Source organism: Camelus ferus, chromosome 14 (assembly GCF_009834535.1).
Source record: "Camelus ferus isolate YT-003-E chromosome 14, BCGSAC_Cfer_1.0, whole genome shotgun sequence".
NCBI lineage: Eukaryota > Metazoa > Chordata > Mammalia > Artiodactyla > Camelidae > Camelus > Camelus ferus.
The window spans coordinates 9,878,800-9,899,769 of record NC_045709.1 but is presented as its reverse complement, the minus strand read 5'-3'; the positions used below and the strand labels follow the sequence as shown (position 1 = coordinate 9,899,769).

The 20,970-nt window shown below is 34.0% G+C and overlaps 2 long non-coding RNA genes across 6 annotated transcripts in view; one reads left to right on the top strand and one right to left on the bottom strand.

Annotated features, from left to right (window-relative positions):
• Positions 1-8,708, bottom strand: part of LOC106729535 — a 29,608-nt gene extending 20,900 nt beyond the window's left edge. The window contains exons 1-2 of one of the 3 annotated variants that reach the window (XR_004325671.1): positions 8,631-8,708; positions 7,794-7,844 (exon numbers count right to left, since the gene is read on the bottom strand). This is a non-coding gene — a long non-coding RNA (uncharacterized LOC106729535). Of the gene's footprint in view, positions 1-7,793; positions 7,845-8,403 lie in introns of all 3 variants that reach the window. The other 2 variants (XR_004325670.1, XR_001365962.2) reach the window with 2 other exon arrangements.
• Positions 1-20,970, top strand: part of LOC106729534 — a 122,064-nt gene that overhangs the window by 24,591 nt on the left and 76,503 nt on the right. The window contains exons 2-3 of one of the 3 annotated variants that reach the window (XR_004325667.1): positions 8,615-8,730; positions 15,127-15,221. This is a non-coding gene — a long non-coding RNA (uncharacterized LOC106729534). Of the gene's footprint in view, positions 1-8,614; positions 8,731-8,810; positions 9,141-9,305; positions 10,107-15,126; positions 15,222-20,970 lie in introns of those variants that run through there. The other 2 variants (XR_004325668.1, XR_004325669.1) reach the window with 2 other exon arrangements.

Sequence of the window (20,970 nt, the reverse complement as noted above, 5' to 3'; positions counted from 1 at the left end):
ATTTTATTCTTCTTATTTCCCTATAGATTTGTTTTACCAGACATAATTTTTTTACATATTAAGAATAGAAATGTAGCATGAGGCTCAACTGTCATAGAAAACTGATCACATATCCTTGGTCATATATCCTAGAGACCAAAAGGTCTCAACTTTACTTCCTGTTTGCTAAAATGAGTAAGAAATGAATGTCAATAGATTCCTGTCCTCCTCAACTTCCAGGACAAGGCTCATCCCAAGTCAATAAAGTCTCTGAGAATGCCATGAGTTATAATTTTAAACGCTTTTTATGTAAAGTTTATATATGTCAATGAAAAGTTTATTAAAACCCTTCAATTTTCTTTTGATAAAGGGTAAAGAATAAGATCCATTTCTATTATTTACCAGTCCAGGCCATTATGAAAAAACCAGGAACTGCACCTCTATGTATGTACATATATATATTCACTACCACAGCCACACATGAACACACGTACGATTGGCTGTGGACATATATTACTTTCCTACTGCTACTATAATAATTAACATGAATTTTTTTAGCAGCTTCAAACAACAGAAATTTATTATTTTATAGTTCTGGAGGTTAAAAGTCCAAAATGGATCTAAGTGGGCTAAAATCAAGGTGTAGGCAGAGCTGCACTCCTTTCTGGAGATGTTAAGGAAGAATTTGGTTTTTTGCCTTTTCCAGTTTCTAGAGGTTGCCCTCATTCCTTGGCTCATGGCCCCCTTCTATCTTCAAAGCCAGCAATCTTTCCCACATCTCACCACTCCGACACTGACTACTCTGCTTCCCTCTTCCAAATTTAGAAAAACTGTGGAATTACATTGAGCCTACTCAGATAATTAAGAATGATCTATTTTTAGGTCATCTGAGTAACAACCTTAATTCTATCTGCAACTTGAATACCACCTTGGCATGTAAAATAACGTATTCAGAGATTCCAGGAATTAGGACGTGGATGTCTTTAGGAGAACTATTATTCTGGCCACCATCTTCCTCTCTTTCTTCAGGATCTCCACTGATCATCATCCATCTCTGAAATTATATGCAAACAGTTCACATATGCACATTTCTCTAGAGAAAGGGTCTCTAAATTTTAACAAATTCTCAACATTTAAGAATCACTGGACTAACTCATAGAATAGCAATATTCCACAGAAGGGTAGTTTGGAAGTGTCAACAATGTCAAATGTTAGACTGGCTTTTTAAAATGTGTATATTTTTAGCTTTGATCAGAAACCTGGATATGAGTGGAAAGTTTTTTCTTGTTGTATCTTTCCTCTGTGTTTTTAGTAGTTTTAATCATCCTAATTACATCTCTTTTTTACATTTTGCACTTATAAACATTTTTCCACATTGGTATGCAAACACATATTGGTATTTTTTGATGATGCTCATAGTCAATCCAGTGATTTCCCACAGTTTACTCAATAATCTTACTGCTATTAGACATTTCAACCTAACCCCCCTTTTTTGCTATTATATTTTAAATGCTGGAATGAGCATCTTCCTGCATAGATCTTTTTCAATATTTTGAATTTATTTCACTAGATTCCTGAAATTGGAATTTCAGACAGGAAAGATATGAATATTTCTATAATCCTTTTTATAATTGCTAAATTACTTTCCAAAAGTCTGTTTTAATTTATATTGTGACCAGCCTTTACTCACTCATACCATCAGTGTGAGATTTTTAAAATATCTTTCAGGGTACCCTTTGTGCATAGAAAAGATTATTCAGGGGTCATTTAAATTCTTATCAAAGTTGTGAACTAAAAAACTTAGTTCTTCCTTAACTTTTAAATTCAACTTGAAAATCTGGTTATTCTTTGTAAGTTTTGACAACAATCACTTCTAAGGAGGTTTTTAAGGTTTCTTAAATACTTAGCATTTAGAATTCTGTAACTTTTATTTCTGTATGTACTCAAAGCTTGATTAATAAATCAAACCTCTCCAAGTACTTAAACTCTTTTAAATCTAATAAATTAAACTTATAGATAATGTTAAATTCTTTTAAATGTCCCCATACTTTAAACAACCAGAGTTTAAGATTCTCTTCCACCTTTCAAGGTTAACCTGATAAATACTCTAACAGGCTTAATTTTCTTAAATATTACAAGAACTTAAAATACATAGATCACTATAAGAATATATTGCACAGTAACAGGGAATACAGCCAAAATTTTGTAACAAGTATAAATAGAGTATAATCTTTAAAAATTGTGAATCATGATGTTGTACACCTGAAATTTATTTAATCTTATAAATCAGCTATACCTCAATAAAAAAAATAGTGGGCTATCTATACCAATAAAAGTTAGGTAACTCAAAAAAATAATATAGATCACTCCTAAGCCATTGTAGCATATGCTTGATTTACTAAATCATTCTATATTTAATGTTATATCTTCCTGGGGTTAAAACTTTGACCCATTGGTAAAAATTCTGCCTTCTCAAGCAAAGTTGCCATCCCAGGCATTGAAGTTAATTATCAGAGCCCCCAAAAAGGAGTGAGTTTACTGACATATCTCCCAGATTCAAATTACACATAACCTAACTCTTCAACTACCACTAAGATTGTAGCTAACTTTCATTACTACCTTGTTCGTTTTGCATATCTCTGGACACCTTAAGATCACTGAATTGCATTCTCCACATTTCTGAAGTTCTGTGACTACAGTCACAATGCTAAAGTCATCCTAACAAATGGGATTAATTTTTTATGGAACAAGTGAAGCAAATACTTTAAAAAATAGATTTGTAAGAACTCTGTGGCCCATTAGTCTGTTAAACTCAGCACTTACAGTCTCTTAATAAAACATTCCTCAATTATTGATTTTAAACAGTAATTCAATAACAATGAGATAGGTTGGTGAAAACTTAGGTATCTCCTCTTTACATTCACTTTAAGGTGTCTTCAAATATTCATTCATTTTTTTGTGTTTGTTTTTCTTCCTTTGTTACTGTATATTTGTTAACTTCTATTCTTCTTACAGACTTGCCTCTATATATTGAGTATATTAACCCTTTATCTGCTTTATATGTTAAAATACTTTTCAGTTTTTCATGTGTCTTTACTGCTTATAGCAAATTTTTTTCCTGTGTATACATTTTTTGTGTAGCTACCAATGTTCTCCAAGGCTCTATGTTGAGCCCTTTCATCATTTTACATACCTCCCTCAGTGATCTCATCTAATCCTACAATTTAAACCACCATCTACAACCAGTTAACCGGTAAATCTACAAACAACATGCAAACCAGATCTTTCCCCTAAAGTCCAGACTTCTAAATCAAAAATTCAATCCTAATATCCAGTTATCTCTATAGTGAGGTTGGGAGGACATACTTAGCCCACAGGCATATCAAAATCAACATTTCCCATATCAAAATCCATCAAACCTCTTCTGTTTTCCCTATCTCAGGAAATGGTACCAACAACCACTGAGCTGCCCACATCAGAAACCTAGGAGTCATGCTATACACCTCCTTCTCTCTCCTATCCACATGCAAAAGGCTCCTAAACCTCTTTAGTCTTACCTTCCCAATTTCTCCACCTTTGCTTTCTCTACTCTAGCTGTATGGGCATTGAATTTAGTGGTCCTCTCTGCTCTGGCATTAACGTATGCTCTTCCTTTGCCTAGAATGGTCTTCCTTTCTTTTTGGCCTAGCTAGTTCCTAAGTCTCAGTTTAAGTGTCCCACTTTAGAAAGGCCTTACTTAACTCTCCAATGTTAGGTCTCCATGGTGTACGCTTTCATGGCATCCTATATTTTTCTACTATAGTACTTATTACAGTTATCACAGTTGTAATGTATGATTATTAACTTAATTATTAACTTAATCCTTGTTTCCATCACTAGACTACACCATAAGGGGAAGAACTGTGCCTGTTTTGTTCACCCGTGTATGCTCAGTATCTTGAACAATACACGACACAGAGTAGTGCTAAATAGTTACCTGGGAATAGCTACATATTAATACTGAATCAATAAATCCAATCTTTTTTATACTTCATTTTACCATCATTCTAATTCTTTGGTTCAAGTACTTTTTATTTCTTGCCTAGATATTATAATAGCCTCTGCAAGACTTTCTATCACTACCCTTGCATTTTCTCATCTGTTCTCCAGGACCCTTGTTAAAATAAATTTCTCAAATATAAATCTGATCATATTACTCATTGGTTTAAGATTTTTCAATTGCATCAATATAAAAGTGACATGCAAGGCCCTTCATGGTTTAACCTCTATCCACTTAATCAGGCTAACCTGTCTCAACTCCTCCAAAGGCACCCAGGCAACAAATCACACAAATTATCTGAATATTCTTGACCATGCCAGGTTCTTTCTGACTTCCCTGTTTTCTTACACTCCAGTGATTCTGCTTAAAATGCTTTCTGTGGCCTATTTCTGCTCTCTCTTTTACACCAGGATAACTCCGATCCTTAAAGGCTTGACTAAGGTATCCTTCAAGACTCCTTCCTAAAAAGCTTTCCTGAGCCACCTATTCCTAACCTGAGTTAAATGTTCTTCCTCTGCATTTCAAATCACAATTTTTTAAAGAATTTATTTTTCTTCAGTTAGACTTTCAGCTCCTTGCTAACAAGGACTACATATTTTTCATCTCTATATATCCAGTTCTGTTATGGACTTTGGTAAATGTCTAGATTTGTTGAATCATTTTGCAACCATCATGGTAAAATTACATCAGCAATAATGGATGCTAAATTTAAACAAGAATTTTGATGAAGAGCAGGATATATCTTCAACTATTTCCCCACAAATTGCCTATTAATTGCCAGGAAGATAAAACCTAGTAACATACATTGGAAAGCTAGGGCCACATATGGACCAGGTGATCAAAATTAACATCCTCAGTGAGGGACATATGGGTATCATGTGCTTCCAGAAGGGATACCCTGAGAAGGACACAATATCACCTGTGCAGTGGTCCACTTGAGAATGCAAAACCTCAACCTAATCATGAAGAAAAATCAGACCAAAGACAAAATAAGCAATGTTCTATCAAAAAGGAGGGTAGAGAAAGAAGCTATAATCTTTAAGAATGTCAAGGTCATAAAAGATAAAGAAAGGCTATGGAAATGTTCCAAAATAAAAGAAGCTAGGGTTAAGACCCACTAAATGTGGTACCTGATCCCAGACTAGCTCCTGTAAGGGAGGAGGAAATACTTAAGGACCAACCTACAAAGTTGGAATATGGATGGTAGATTGAAGTGTTATTTCAGTGTAAATATATGAAGCTGACAGGAAATACACTCAAGTATTTAGGGGTGAAGAGACCATTATAAATATATATATATTTGGAGAGAGAGAGACCTTGCATAAGAACAACTAAATGAAATGGGTGTTCTCTGAACAATTTTTATTTTTTCAATTTTTTGTAAACTTGAAATTATTTCTAAGTGAAAAGGTTTTTTAAAAATTAGGTCCACCTCAGAGAAACCAGGCCAACAGGAAAATAAAAGCTACTTTATGTACCTTTTACATCTATGCAGTTTGCATCTATGCACATTCTTTTTAAAATATTCACCACTGTATACTAAGTTTTCAACTTACTGTTCAAAATGTTTTCTTCTTTTAAGAGTCTTCATTCTTTCTTAAAAGATGAACAGACTATAGCCTTCACAGTTTTATCTAAATAAGCTAATATGTTGAAGCCAACATTCCATCATTTGTAGCTTACTCATCAGAAACAGCAGGAGGGGAAAAAAAAGCATTAAAATTACAAGACCTCTGCTCTCCACACTACCCATATTTACCATTCGTTTGCTGGTGATTGCATTGCAGTTTCCAAGTAAAACCTCAAATTTTAAATTATGACTTCAGTTTTATTCTTATGACAAGTCAAGAAGAGTATGCAGAGACACAAACTGGGTGGGTGGAAAGGGGTGGGGGCGGGTAGGACGATTAACTCTTTGCTGTATTGAAGAAGAAATAAGTATGAAAATTTCTGCTCCAATTGAGTCCCCAAATAACAGGTTTTTCTTCTCATAAATGTATCACTGTGTGGAGTATTAAAGTTTGAGAATGGTATTCTTACTAGTTTTTTTTTAACCTGTGAATCTGGTGATGTGAAGTAAAAGTGCTTTTTCCTTCTTTTCTTTAAAATTGAACTCAGGAATTTGCACCCCCTTGTGGTCAAACATAAAATTCTTCATTTTCAAAACACATTTTTTTTGTCCAGTTGGGCTTTTCTGTTCAGGCATAGGAACCAAGTTACTTGATTTTGTTTTCTCCCATTTTAGTGAATCAAGAAGCTTTAATGAAGGGTTGTTGGTTTATTAAATAGAATCTTAAACAAAATAGGATTTAAATCTTCTAAAAGTGACCCCTATACAAACTTTAGTCTGTGCAAAATGGAGATAATGTTGGATCCACCTCATGAGTTGTATTGAGGATTCAAGGAGAAAATGGATATAGCTGACACATAGTAGGTACTCAATAAATGTTATTATTTATTAATACCATCATCACTTTAGAATTCTCTTGACAGAATAAATCGTAAAAGGGGCTAGATTAAAAATTTACCAATTCATGATGTTCTAGTACAATCTTACAAATAAGATCCCCAAATTATCCAGAGTTCACTTAGCTGATTCTCTCCACAGGTATATTATATTTTTAAAGTTACAAAGAATATGTGTTTATCCCTGGATGATAGAAATTTGGATGGTTTTTACTTTATATTTTAGACTGGCCTGCTTTTTTCCCTTTTTTTCCCTTTAATTTTAATAATTAGAAAAGCAGTAAAACGATTACATTTTCATGTTACTCTTATGAAATGGCAAAACAGATTAACATCTTTATTCATCTGACAGAAATCATTACTAGGCAAAAATAATTTGTCGGGCTGATTTATCATTTTAAGGGCCTCTTGAACACAAATGCTAATTCCTAATGAGCTTGATTTTTAAAACACCTTCTAAAGAAACCATTTTAAGAGATTGGTGTCAATGACTGACTCACAACAATAGCTAACATTTACTAATATACCAAGCACCGTTCAAATGTCTTTAACATATTAGCTCATTTACATCCTTACAACTGGATGAGATACTAGCAATAATCCTTTTACAAAAGATCACACTGAGGAAAAAATAACTCGTGTAGGGTCACAAAGCTAGTAAGTAGTAGGGCTGAGCTTCAACCCAAGCAGTATGGTTCCAGAATCGACTCACTTAACCAGTACACAAAAGTACCATAGAGATGTAAGACATATACTACTCAACCATGTTACTTCTTGATGATGTCAGATTATTAAAGTCCATTTCTCTTCCAGTTGTACCTCAATAATGCAAGCCATGCTAACTTTCTTCCATTTCCTTACTTCTTAGAAATCAGGCACTTTTATATACAGTCTTATTTAACCCTCACAATGATGTATGTACTTGTATACTCAGACTGTTGTGATTCATCACAAGTTGTTTTACAACAAAAACGAGAAAAAAGTGTAACAATGCCTCAGATTTTAAACTGTTGGATTCTTTAGAAAATTAATTATAACTTGGGATCAGGAAAAAAGCAACCAGTCAAAAATAATCTTAAAATGTAATCATTTAGGATCAATGGCACTATTGTTTGTTTATGTTGTTTTAAATTTTCATCTTAATAATCTGGCATCAGGTAGGATAATTCTCCCAAGCAAATGAATGATTAAAAGAAGTTTTTAAAGAAGGTGTTCAAATATTGATAACTTTATTATCATTTATTGTCCTACCATAGCGCCCAGTCTCTCACGTTTGACAAATATGCTTAGGTCTTGTGCTTCTACTTACTAGTTGTAAAACTTTGGGGCAAGTTTCTTAATCAGAGTCTCAGGTGTCCACCTGTATAAAATAAAGATAACACCTACTTCATTGGGCTGTTGTGAGCAATAAAGATAATCATTCCTTAAAGCGTTTTCTTAGCCCCATGCCCAGCCCAGAGTAGTCAACACGTGGTATCTAGCTGTTATCACTTTATCAACGTGTCGCACAACAGAAACCTGTCTTTGCTAGATCAAGTTCCCTTACCACCCATTTTTTAAAAATCACCCTGTGATCCCAAAGACTGCCCAATAACCCATTCACCTCTCCCAAACCGATCAGAATGTTTAAGAACAAGGAAAACCAAGAAAGGAAACTGGGATTCGATGAAAGCGCCTAGAACCGGACTCCACACACACACACACACACACATACACACTCACACACACTGTCAGTTGTGGAGCAGGGGAAACCACGCCTCCTGTGTTTGCCCAGGCTGGATCGCACAGCCCTGGCTCCAGATTCTGACAGATGCGGACTCGTCCACGTGCTCGCTACCTGTGCTGCCTTAGGGAAATTACTTAAAGTCTCTGAGCCTTAGTTACCTGGTCTGCAAACCGAGATTAATAATAGAACCTACCTCATAAAGTTGTTCTGAGGCTTAAGGCGGTATCTCCCTCCGTAAAGTGTTGACTTACAGCAAGAGCTCTACACACCGGCGGAGCTGTTTTAAGTACACGTGTATCCATACACACGGTCTCAGAACATTCCGTTGTTAGGAGTTTAGACACTGGCAATAATATGTTTTTCTTTTTGCCTAAGCTGCACCCTTATTTGTTTTCCTCGAACAGTAGAACAAATGCCTACCGACTGATGTGTCATCTATGGACCCTCGGGCCCACAGTCTCCACGGTTCCTCCACCTCAGCGGCTGAGCCTAGGAGCTGCACGCACGCGCAAAAGGAGAGGTAGGAGGACTACGACTGAGGAAGCTGAGAGAGAGCGGCGAACAACCGACGATTCTGCGCATGTTCAAGGAGCGGGGGTTGGGGGTAGGAGTTTGCGCATGAGCAGAAGTGTCGGGAAGGCTAGAGTGGGGGGGGTTAGGAGGCGGTATTGACAGCTGTGGAGGCAGCCCGCGTTCCCGGCATGCCCCGGGGCGACGGGGTTGGCTCTAACGAATTTGAATGAGGAGCCTCAGCGCTTTCGGCGCCATTTTCGAGTGATGCCTGGTCTCATCAATCTAGCTGAAGAGACGGGATAACCTGTCGAGAGTATAGCGCCACTAGGACTCCGCCAAAAAATCACTAAAAAAATCGTCAAAAATTACTTCGAGCAAAGGGCAGTTGGCGGAGCTTCGGCAGGGTTGGCGCAGCCGGTAAGAGCCTGAAGAAGTAGAGCGGGTGGTGGCAGTGGTGGGACCGGCAGGCGGTGGCGGCTGCAAGGAGTGGGTCCTGAGTCCGCCTTCATTTTAATCGCAAAAAATGCGAGGAGATAGGGTTGGGGGTAATTGGGTGTCTAAGCTGGCGGCGGCGGGCGGAATGTGGCGGGAGCGCGGAGAGACGGGGGCGTGGGGGGAGGGGAGTTGCAGTTTGAGCGGGACGCGGACGCGCTGCGGCTGAGCGGCCGCCGCCCAGTGGATCTGTCAGCAGGACCCCCCGCCCGGGGCCGGAGACCCGGCGCGGCGGGGCTCGGCAGGCCGCGGCTCCTTGACAGGAGGAGGGGGACGAGCGCCCCCTCCCCCATTGCCGAACCGAGCCGTCTTTCACCGCAGTTTTCCCGGCCCGCTGACGGCCGTCTTCCCCTGACAAGAAACTTAAGGTTGGCGGAAAATTGAGGACCCGGAGTAGCGGGTGCCTCCGGTCCGATCTGCGGGCAGTGCCCTCCTCGGGACCCAGCCATGTATATTGTCATCTTTGATGCTAAAAGCATGAGATGCCCTAGGAATGTGAGTTTCACCACGCCGCCCTCCCGCTCTGCGCGACTAGGTCCAGGCAAGGGTAGCATTCACCGCTTCTGGCTTTTCCAATTTGGGCAAGATGGGGCGGGGGCAGGCTTTTGAGGTTTTAGCGGGCTCCTAGGAAAGATGCTGGACTTTCGCTTTTTGCTCGGCATTTCTGTCATTTGCTCTCACGGTGTCGTTCTTTCTTGGAGGGGGGCGGGGGAGTATTCATGGGTGAGATGAAAGATGGGGCTTCGACCTTGCGATTTCCTTCTCTGAGTCGCACTTTTCTTAGAAGACTTTTTCCTTCTCCAGTCTTTGAAACATGTCACAAGGAAAAAGGCAATCTGAAACTGTATTGATGTTTTCCTCCCAAAAAGTCTTTAACTGGACAACTTAACGGTAATTTTGCAATCCCCACCTTTTCTTGGGAACTCTCTTGAGTTTGGGGCGGAGGGAAGAGGGCTATTTGTCTTTGCCTTTAGTGATTTTTTTTTCTCGTCGTTTATACCGATTTTTACTCGGCAACTCTTGAATGATTTGATCTAGTGACTACTTTAAGTACTACTTTATAGATAATCGCTTTTGTAGAATTCGTCATTGAAGATACAGTGGATCTTGAATCCTTTTCTGCGCTGAAGGCGCCTTGGATTAACCCTTTGCTGGTGTGTTATTTTGCGTGTGGGGCGCGCGGCTTTGAGTTGCTAATATGCAGGAGATGGTTTTTGCAGCAGCTATTCAGTTGTTCAAAAAGAGGAATAACGCTTTATGGGGACCACAGTCACACACTTTTTAGGACCGCCTGCCTAAAGAGTTTTTCCCGCTGGAATTGATGTAACGATTGATTGATTTCTTATTTCTATGAAGACTGAGGGACCCGCCCTCACTTAGAATCTTTCCCCGAAGAGAATAGGAGAGCGCAATGTGATGTTTTTCAAATTGTGCCTAACGGAGCTCCCAAAACACCGAACTTGTTACCCCCTGATTGGCTGGAGGGAAGCGGGACTGGGGGGTTTGAATGTTGAACACTAGACTATAATTCTCGACTTTCCAAAAATTATACTTTTAGAAAACCACGGAAATAGTTATGAAACGCTAAGACGGGGAGTTTAAAAGAAAAAATGCTGGTGTTTAATATTTTTTCTTTCATAAAGGATTTTCGAGTGGTTTTGAAATGTATATTAAGAGTAAAATCTAGAGAAGGCGATTTTCGAGAAAATGTAATTCTTCTAGCTGAAATTACAAGACTTATATGTTGCTCCGTTCTTTATTTAAAAACTGACTGTAGGGTTTAGGGCTTTTATTCCTTTGACAAAAAATTTTCCTCTTAAGCTACATATATTTGTTTGATACAGATTACGAGAGAATTTTATTTTCATGAAAAGAAACTTTAATTTTCTTAATGTTAAGAATGAGCTTTTCCACATTTTACACAAAAATCAGATACATTTTTAAAACTTGTCACATCTAATTAAAGATGTATAGGTTTTGCTAACTCAGCCATTGCGATGGACTTAAAACTTTATTTACAAGAAATTTATGTTGCTTCATTTAGACAATATAACCGGTAAGTAGCACAGGTGCGGGTGTATGATTTCATTCATAAATTCATTATAAAGAAATACGTTGCATACACCAGTGTGGGTGTGTTGTGTTTTATTTGGTTGATTTTCAGCTGGTTTTTCTTTAATGTTGCTTGAGACAGCCGTCATTATATTTCTATTTATTATCAAGCTTGTCATTCCGTTTAATTGCATCTTGATAAAAGGCGGGTGTGGTTTTCAAAGAAAATCGGTAAACTTACTGATAAACAAGATAGCTGTAGATGGTTTTTTAAAAGATATTTTTAATAGAAATTTACATCATTTTAATGAGCAGTAGTTGAAATTTTGAAACTTAGAGTTTGTATTCTCACATTAGGTCACATGTGCATTGTTAGAAAATATTCAAATGGAAGGATCCCAAGACGTTTGTGAATTTCTATAGGGCTATAAATATGACTTATATTAATAAGTGGAATAGCTGAGTTTATAAATCGTACTGTTTTGTATTGCCTTCATAACAAGAATTAGAATGACACAACCTATGTTCATTACCTTTTTTCAAAGCTGTTAATTTGAATCATCTCATGAAAATTTCATAAAAGATGCTACTTATCCTCTATAAAATTTGCTTTAATGAAATTGTAGAAGACCCCATTTTTATTTTAAATGTAGTTTTACCTAAGATACCAAAACTAGTGGGTTTTGCTTTTTTTACTCTGTGTGTGTGTGTGTGTGTGTGTGTGTGTGTGTGTGTGTTTTAATTATCATTCAAATTATGTGACTTAGAGAGTTTTGAGGGTGGGGTGGGGAAAGGCTTTAAATTCCACCAGGCTGGTTAAATTTAACCATGCTTTTTTAGTGCTTTGGTTTATGGGGTTTTTTTGTTTGTTTTGGGAGGTGGTAGGTGAAGGATTGTTTTGTTTAATAAGCCATTTTTAAAAGAAGTGAAAGGACTCCTTTATTTAAAATTGTACACTTAAAGCTTGAGAACACACTAGCACCTAAATAAAATTCACAGCAGTCAGAATCTTTTCCCTTTTATGTGGCCCTAGATAAGAGGAAGACTTTGGTTTTAGATTTGTAGGCATGTAGGTATGAGTTCCAGCACATGTATGTTATTATATTATGTATAATATCTGTATGTCTCCGCAGAAATTGTTAATTCTGATTTATTTTCTATTCTATGGTAAGGACTAGAAAAGTCTTACATTACCACAGGAAAACAATGGTGGGGAAAGGTGTTGCTACAGTAGCTCCGCTCTTTTTAAAGCTTTGTTTACATATTGTGGGGGAGAGGGAACTAGGAAAGGTGAGGTATCAGTCTTCCTGGTAGCATTGATTTTCATTTGTTTGGCCTTTATAATATTTTTTAAAAATTCAAATAAAAGTGCAATTTTAGACTTTGAATGCTATTGTTTTGGTTGAACATTTACAAAATAAAGCCTCAGGTGTTTGAATGTAACACTGCTTTTTTTAAAAAAAAAAAGATTAGTATCATTTTTAATGTTTATCTAGATCTAAGGATGAAAATTTCAAAGTAGCTTGCATGTTCTGGATCCCTTGTTTCATCATGCTTTGTGTGCTACACTTTTGTCTGTTTGTTGTGTTGTGAAGACATACTTATTTTTATCTGTTTATTTATTAGTATGTATTCAGAACGTCACAAAATACTTCAATCCAAAGTATTGATCAGTGGATTTGGTTTACAAAAAGAAAAAAAAAAAAATACCCAGAGACTATATTAGATATTTCTTCTACATGATGCATAAGCTTTCTCCAGTTAAGAAAAAAATCAATTAGAGTATATATTTACCAATGATTTTGAAATTTTATTATATAAAAATTTGTCTTATTAAAATATTACGAGCCTAAAATTGGCTTGTCTTTTTTGTTGTTTAATAAAGCTTACTAATCTTCACTGATTTGTTTTTAACCCTTTTTTAGAAGAAACAGAAATATTGGTCTGATTATAAGTAAAAACCACATTTATAACAAGAAAACACATCTTAGAAAGAATTGTCAGGGTATTAGTGTACATGTAGTTTTGTTTTGTTTTGCTTTAATTCAGCAAACTTTGAAACACTCTGTGCCAGGCAACTAATTTTGGCATGTAATTAGAATTCAAACTATGACTTGATGAAATTTGGTAGCCCCAAATCTCTTAAGACCAAAGAAAATCAGTAATAAACTACCACTTTCTTTCAAATAAGTGTCGAAATGAGATTAAGCCATTTTTGCACTTAATTTTTATAAGTGACAGTATTAGAACTTTAAAGTCGTCATTGTCTTAATATTATAAGAGTAACATCAGTGGTAGAATGTCACATTAGTAATATGCGTTTATATGTTTTTCTGATTAGTGACTGTAGAGCTTTCCTATAAATGCTGCTTTCTTGTAGGGAAATGATTTTCTTTTACCTTTTTTTTCCTTTGCCTGCCTTAAAGATGCTTAAAAGGATCTTTCTTTTAGAAAGACAAATTTAAAATATTGGAATTTGATACTAAATACATGTGCAAATTTTATTCTTAATATTTAACAAATTATGAGAAGTTTAATATACTTTTGTTAAATTCTGTCTTACTTCACTAAAGAATCTATACACTGGAAAGATGTCTTGGGTTCTAAGTATAAAAAAGCTGTATTTTGTAATAGATTTGAGATTTGAATTTTAGTATTTCAAGGATTATTGTACTTTTTTATCATACACATTTGATATTTGTCTTATATCTAAACCTCTTTTGTTCCTTATTATCTAATATTTTTTGTTTTTCTACTATTTAAAAACTTAACATTTGGCATGAAGTACATACTGGTTTCTTCTGTTGTCCCATGATTTTTAAATATTTAGATATCTTAATTTTTGGAGTGCTCACATACAGAAAACTGTCCACATCTTTTGAGGAAAACTATGGAAATTATTCTAATTTTTAAAAATATCATGGTTTGAGGATTAGTGTTTGTGAGTTATATATGTTTTTTGTCATAAAACAATCAAATATTTGGCTGCAGAGAAATAAAGTTCTGTGGTTATCATTTCTTTTCCTAAGCTATTTTTAAATAAGAATGGAATACTCAGAGCATTGTGGTTCACATATAGTACATTATAAATTTTGGGTAGTTTAACAATTTAATAATTTTATATAGTTGACTGCCACTGAATTATTAAGATTCAAGCGAAACAAATGAAAAGGCCACTTACATACATTTGATTACACCACCTCTACTTGGACACATTAAAAAACTATTGGCCCCAATAGTCATCCATTTATTACTATAAACATTTTAATTTGTTTAAAAAGTAAATTCTAAGTTTTACTCTGTTAGACTGTGATATCTTAAAATATTTGGAAATACCAATATTATTATTCACTCAGGCTTGGCAGAAGACTAAGGTTGAAAATGGTAATTTCTGTCAGCATTAACACATGATAATTTGGGGTAAAGGTAGTTTAAAATTTGTCTCTATTCCTTGAGTAACTTTTTAAACTGTGTGGATTTTGTAAGTTTTAGAAACACAGAGAAACTGTATTTCTGATATTTTATTTACAGAGTCCACTTTACCAGTCCTCTAACTACCTACATAAACACACTCATCTACACTGCTTTGAAAATGAATGCCCTAAAGAGAAATGAAAGCAGAAATATATTAATCTGATTTGTTTGTAGAGGCTTCGGATGATAAAGCATATCACAGGTGTTTCTAATCAAGATATTACTATTTTTAAAACATTTTCTAGTTAGGGTTTCTTTGAACATAGGCAAGATTGGGGTCATTTTGAAAATCTTACCTCTGCATTCAGGGATCAATTGTGAAACTGCAGGAGGCGGAAATCTGTTGAGTGTCTTCATGCTATAATACATGACATTTTTATTGCAGGTTTTGACCTTTAGGAGAGAGCCAATTCTGGAGAACAACCTAACTTCTTTGATTGAACATTCATATAATGCATTGGAACATGATAGGAGATTAAGGTATACTAATGAATTTTAAAAGCATACAATTTTATAACTTTGTAATATAACTGAGCTAGACAGTTGGTAAAGCTGGAACTTTTAAATGAGCTAAAATCAATAAAGACTTATTAATAGACAGAAACCATCCAGTGAAGTGGCCAAGATCGAATTCTCTTGCTTTATTAAAACTTTAGATTTCTTTATATAGTGGATGTACTTACCATCTTATATTAGGTCCAACTCCAAGTGAATTTATCTGTTCTAAAAATAAGTATATATACTTACATTCGGTTTTTCTTCCTATAGTTGTTATGACAGTGTTATATGTAAAAGAATTAAATAGTGGATTTTTCATCTTATAGAATGGAAGATTTAAATCAAATGGAATTTGGTACTCTGTTCTTTGATAGGTATAGTGGTAGACAGAGCTTACAGAATTAGATAAGATTAATGAAAATATTTTAAGAGAATTTAAAGTATTCCAAGTACTATCCTAACCAAAAGTGTCAGTTTGGTTGAAACTGAAAAACCCACTTTCTTAAGCAGAAACTGGTATCTTACTCATAGGTACTCTGAGTAAAATATTTAAATTGTTCATATCAAAAGTTGCAAACTCTTCAAAAATAAACTGCAGAATTCCAAAACAGCTAGTGATTTGTCTTTACCTCCAAAATCTGTATCACAGAACCACTTTCTAGCATATTTATTTTCCTTGAAATAAAATTTATTTTGTTTTAGTTGAAAATTTCAGATACTTTGCTAAAAAAAAATTTTGACTGTTTTCTAAATTGTAATCTGGTGTAATGAAAATGAACTCACTGAACAGCATTAACTAAGTATTACTTGGTTAGTTTTTGAGTAGTAAGGTATTAATTACATGATAAAGTATTAACCATAGTATTATTTAAATATTTTTTAAAACACTACTTGCTAAATAGAGTAAGGTTTACTAAAATATAGTATCTTATTATTTTTTCTTAAAATTTTTTTCACTACTTTATATACTTAAGATACAGGAAATCGTACAGGTTTGTTTTCATAAGAAAAGTGTAATTTAGTCTTAAGAGTGAAGTGTATTTATCCCTGTGGTCATAGAACTACTTTTATCTTTAAACAGTGTTAAAAAAAAAATTCTAAGCAAATTCTCTGTGTGTTTAAGAAAGTTTGAACATTGAGATACAATTAAAATACTAAAAAAATTAGGTATTTCTGTGTTGTTATATATTAGATAATCCAGGATCTGACTCTGTTAACAGTTAAGGTTAAGTAAAATATTAAAATAAAATATTAAAATAAAATTAAGGGTGAGGTTCAGATATTGATGTTTATTATACTGTAAGGTGGTGATTTGCGATAGATACAAGGTATAGAAAGTCTTCATAACTTTGATTTGAGAATGTTATGAAAAAGCAGCTTAGTTTGAATAGGGTGAAAATGAAAACTGTTTTCCCCTTTAACTTAAACAGTGTTTTTGAGGTTAGAGAACATGAAGATGAAAAGTGAAAAAATACAGTTTTTGAGTCTGAAAAAAAAAATTCAGGTTTAAATCATCACTTTCAATCCAAGTATCTTTACACACAGCCGTAGTAACTTAAATGGGGTAAGAGAGACAGTTTTTGAGTTTATATTGTAGAAAAAGACATAAATCCACAGAGTTGTTCCTAATTAAGAGAGTTTATGATTGTGATCTTTTGTGTTGTCAAAACTTATTGTTTGGACACAAGTATTTAGCATCATAAAACTATCCTGCTTGTACAGCTGTATACTGGCTTATAAATTTCCAAATTTTTAGCTTAGTAAATAATTTAACATTTGAAAGAATCAATGTAGATAATAACAGTCTTTTTTTTTTTTTTTCTTCTTGGTCAGTTCTTACGGAGTGAGAAACTTTAACCTAATTAGTAATATGTGTTATTTTTGGAGATGGGTTAATAAGGGGTTTTACTGCTATATGTGATTGGCTATCCTTTAACTACCCCTTTTGTAAATAAATTTGACATTTTGTAAGGGTTTTGGCTGTTTTAAATTTACAGACCTGATTATCTGTATCCAACTAAGCTTTAATATGTTGTTCATTATGACAGGATTTGGGGGAAAGGATTTATTGTGTTATCTTTTTTTCAGTGATAGATTTCTATCTTATTTTTGTCATATTTATACTTTTGGTTAAATGCATTTTCAGGGTTAAAATAACATTCATTTTCAGGAAAATTCCTAATTGCCCCTAAAATACAGTTATACTGTCAGTGTTGTAGTTTTATTGAAATAGTTATCCTTAGAGTGGAAAGACTATTTAGATAAACTAGAGATAATTTAACTTATCTACGTATGAAGGGACTTGAAATTATTATTTGTCATTGATGTATATTTCTAGTTTGTAAGGACAAACTTATATTTTAAGCAATTTGTCAGTAATAACAGTTTTTTTTAATAGAGGGTATGGTGTTGCTAATAATTCATTATAGATTCAATTTCTTAATGAAAAATGTTTAAATGTTCAAATGTTTATTTGAAGCAGTTTTGTACATATGTGTATTTTATGGTATTTTTTGTTTGTTTTGACCAATATATACATCATGAATCCGATTTGGTTTTCTTCAAATAAGACCTAATGTGTCAGATTCATATTTTCTGATAAGCATTTTCAAAATGCAGTATTTAATTAATGTGATTTTTTTAACTTAATATAATTTTGAAGTAGAATTTCGGTTCTCAGCACCACAGACCACACTTTTGATATTTCATTAATACATTTGATTTGGCTTAGTTTTACTTTCCCATTTTCATGATTAAAGTCACTTGGAAGAAAAGCATACAGCATGTTTCAAATACAGTTGCTAAGGCTGATTAACCCACTGGCTAATAGTTGATTAATTTACTACTGTTTCTAAATGTCTTAATTTTTTAAATCCTTCTTTGATATTTGCTTTTACTCTTTTATTGTATGGCTTTCATACCAAACAAATACACTTAATGATTTTGTTATCCTGTGATCCTCAGGGTTGTTTTTTTTTTTTTTTTTCATTTTTATTATTAGCATTATTTGTTACTGAGCTGCTGGTAAGCAGAAAAATTACTTTTTCAGTTTTGATAAAAATTAAAGATTGGGGGTTTTTTTATAGATTATCTGAATTTTAATTATTACTATTTTTTACACCTTTTTAAAAATCTCAGACCTAGCTTTCTTGAGTAGCTATTATTTAAACTTATTGGCCAGTTCTAGCATTTTTAAAAATAATTTACAGATGTCCTAATTTTTCTGACTTAAAATAGTTTTTTCTGTCTTTAATTTTTCTGAATTAAAGATAGTTTGACAGAAAACTATTTCTGTTTCTTAATCATCAATTGATATTATGTGCTTAGTAAGTTTTTAACTTTGTATTACACAAAGTAGATAAATTACATGAGTAAAATTTATTTTTAGTTGGAACTTTTGTAAAAACTGGGCTAAAATCTTACTTATTTGCTAGTAGTGTCTAATGTCAGACATATGGTGGTGATTAGATATGTGGAACCTGGAGACTGGGGCTTTTTCTAAGCATAATATAATTTCATTTCTTGATTGAAATTTAGATACTTTCTTATTTTCCAGGAAAATAGGTAGAGAAGATACTCTTTATGAATTCACCCTGAACCTGCTTAAAACTTTTCTGAGAATTTTGATAACTGAACAGCTAAATTTAAACTAGGTGTTAAAGTGTCATTAATTTTTTTCCCCTTGGATACATTATAGATACCCTTTCTAATCAAAACACCAGTTTTGTCTTTTCTTATCTCCCCATCCTACTCTTTAAAGAAAAAATTTCTTCTTAAATAATTTTATCATGTAGCTATACAAGCAGAGCTTCTGGATAGGTTGAGCTGAATCATTTTTTTCTTCTGTGTGTTAGTGGCATATGCTTTTCTCAGCTTGCTGCTTCAGTGGCAGCAACAGTGAAAAAACAAGTATCACCACAGCCCTTGTTCTTGCTTCTTACGTTGGGAGCAAGGACTAGGAGATTGCTGCTGCTTGTACAGAATAGCATCAGTATACAATAATAGTGGCCAAAGGAGCCTGCACCCATCAGCTTTTACAGACCAGATAGGAACCCATATATAATATAATGAATACAGTCATTGACAAAAAAGTATTTTCTTCCCAAAGTAGCATAAAGAGAACAGTAGATGCTTAAAGCTCTTAGACTCTTAACTATTTTTTACTATTTACTCTAGTTTTGGTTTATTTAATTTTTATTCACTTAATTCCATCTGTATAAATGGAAAATAGTCTTGATTCTGAAAGTATATGTGGTATATTTCATGCTTTTCACTTTTAAGCTGGTAAATTGGAAAAAATTATTAATCCTTAGTTGCCGATAACACAAGTTAGGTAATACATTGAGGAAAGAAAAGTTGACTGTGGCCACATAGAGGTGTTTCTTTCACTTTGGGACCAAATTCTAAGCTTATATTATCATGATTTTAGAGCCCAGTCTAAACAAGGCCAAACGTGTTGATTTCACTGTCACTAAAAAGAACACACTCTATACTACTTTGTGCTTATATAAAGACAAAGCAGGCTACAGATAGAAACTCTTTAAAAGTCTTTACTTTTTTCTCACTATTAAAATAATGTCTTATATCTGAACTTTGTATCTGGAAAGTTTAGGTTATCCTAAATCTTTTGGAATTAGGACTCTGTAATTTCAAATAGTGTAGAAGAGTGTTTTTTATTTTTACAATTTGAGTTCGCACAGATTTGCATAACCTTCATATCTATATTTTTCTCCTCTTTTATTAAAATTCCAATAGGTTGTAGTTAAAGGGAAATGAATATTGGATTTCTATTAAAGTTCTGATTTCATCTGTAGCATTCTTGGTGAAAAACTGCAAATGATGTTATTAGTGTATAAGCCTAATGTCCCAAGTTACAGTCCAACATTTGTAATAGCATTCTTTTAAAAAGGTAAAACTATGGGGTGTTTTTTTATTTGTTTATTTTTGTCTTTTTTCCCTAATACTAGAATATTTTCTTTAACATGTTGATATAATTTAACAGATAACATATTAATTACTATTATCTACCCTTAACCAAAAAGTGAATTATGTAATGCTATATATTGAAAACACCTTGTTTTTTTCTAATTACTGTGTAAAGTGTCTATGGACCACCTGTACCAGAATAATTTAGAATAAAGTATTTTTCCAGATCTGCTGAATCAATCTCTGGAGCTAGACTTAGGAATTTGTGTTTTTTACAAGCTCTAAGTGAGTTTTTTTTAGAAGCAACACATGTGAGAATACTCTCCAAAATGAAATGGGGAAGGATTCTTCACACTTTCTGCTTTTATTTTTTTCTCTTTGGTCATCATGAATCTAAGCTCACTAACTAACTATGAATCTTATCATTTCTACCACAGTAGTTTTAGATTCAATCTTGTTATTTCCTTAATCATATAAGGAAAATTTATATTATAAGAGCTTAATTTTTGTGCAAGTACCTTGGACCAAATTTTAAGTCTGTTTATTTGGAACATAATGAAACAATACCTCTATTAGACCTGTGCATAATTAAAACAGAAGGGATTGATCACTTAAGAATTTTTTAAATTTTCATTTAGATAGTAGCTATTTTTCTTAAATGTATTTCCAAATATGTATTGGAGAAAATACAGAAAGGGTAACTTTTTATATGCTGCTTGTGGGAGCATTTGGCAGTATCCTACAACAGTTGAAGATATACATAGGCTTGGACCCAACAATTCCATTCCTAGATGTTCTAGATAAA